Here is a 1,700-nt window from a genome sequence, read left to right on the forward strand (position 1 = left end):
TTTTATTAAATTGATTAGTTTTTTATTCAAATACGATAATAATTATTATTTAATTATTAAATAGTTTCCAAGATACAATTAAAATTATATTTGATTAACAACCGATGTTCATGACATTGAGTTGGCGGGTATTTCGATATAAATACGACTGAATTATTGATACACTTCAGTCCTACATGGACTCGAACCATAAACTTTATGAATATCGAACATGGTATCGAACATGGTTGTCGGGGTTCGGTACAACAATATCTGTGTTACAAACATGCACATTTTTGGTGACGCCTTTGTTTATCTAGTTCGATTAATTCTGTGATAGTACCATAGTAAATAGTTGGAAATTTAACACTGTAATCGTAGTATGATTTTATTCTGTGGATTCTTATTTGTAAAAATCAATTTTAGGAGTATTATTATAAACTCAGGTGGTCCATAGTTTATATTTAAGGCCCACAACAAGGCTGTGAGTTATTGGTTATCTCTATCCAATGATTTGGCGTAAGAGCAAAACTTCAGCTGAGAAATAAGGTAACCTTGTATAAAACGTGCATACGTGCCATAATGACGTACGCTAGCATAATATTCGCTCATCGCCCTCGCAGCTCTTACAAGAGCTTTCAAGTCCAACATAGTAAGTCAGCGCATGTCCACGGGCAGCCCGTGGTTCGTGTTTGAGACCTCGATCTTCCCACCATAGCCCAATACATGAAAAAACTATCGAAGACCTATTTTGAGAATGCAGTCCGACACCCCAACTCGAGTGGTCGAGGCGTCCACCTATACTCCAGACCTAAACGTCGATCTCATGCGGAGACGGCCGAAATACGTCCTTGATGATCCAGACAATCAATTTACTACCGACAATGTGTCCCAACACACACACACACACACACACACACACATACACACACACACACACACACACACACACACACACACACACTCCGTCAAACGGACGTGGGCCCTTATCACGGTCACGAGGGTAGTCGGACGAGACCACATTTAGTGCAAAAGTCCACCAAGTCAGATTAACGTCAACCCGAGTCCTCGCAGGAGACACCCTTGGGTTGACGTGCCCGTTTTCTCCGATTTCATCGGGCCCTGGGTCTTAAAATTATTCCCCCCGATTATTTCCCCTAACAGGGGATATAATTAACGTGTCCACCTGCTAAAGCACGGTAACATGGAATGGATAGATGGAGAAGTCTATCCGCGTTTATTATTCACATATATTCATCATATCAACCCATTACCGGCCCACTACAGGGCACGGGTTTCCTCCCATAATGAGCAGGGGCTAAGGCCGTAGACCCAGTGCGGACTGGTAGAACAACACAGACCTTTGATAACTTTATGGAGAAGTCTCAGGTATGCAGGTTTCCTCATTATGTTTTCCTTTACCGTTGAAGCAAGTGATATTTTAATTGCTTAGAACGCAAATAACTTAGACAAGTTTAGACAGAAGTGAAGTCGAAGGCCATTGGGCTATCACCACTTCACTTGACACATATATTAGTATGATATTATTTCCTTTCCCCGGGGAGATATTAGTCTCCTGCCCATACTAGCCGTGTGTTTGTCATCGGCAAGTGTCCTTCCGAAAAAGTAGAAAAAGTATTATATTATATGTTTTAGTCTTTGACAGGACGTGGCATTATCTACGTACCTATTGCTCTCTGTTTTTTAAATTCGTTCTTACG

Source organism: Pararge aegeria, chromosome 2, assembly GCF_905163445.1.
Source record: "Pararge aegeria chromosome 2, ilParAegt1.1, whole genome shotgun sequence".
NCBI classification, from domain to species: domain Eukaryota; kingdom Metazoa; phylum Arthropoda; class Insecta; order Lepidoptera; family Nymphalidae; genus Pararge; species Pararge aegeria.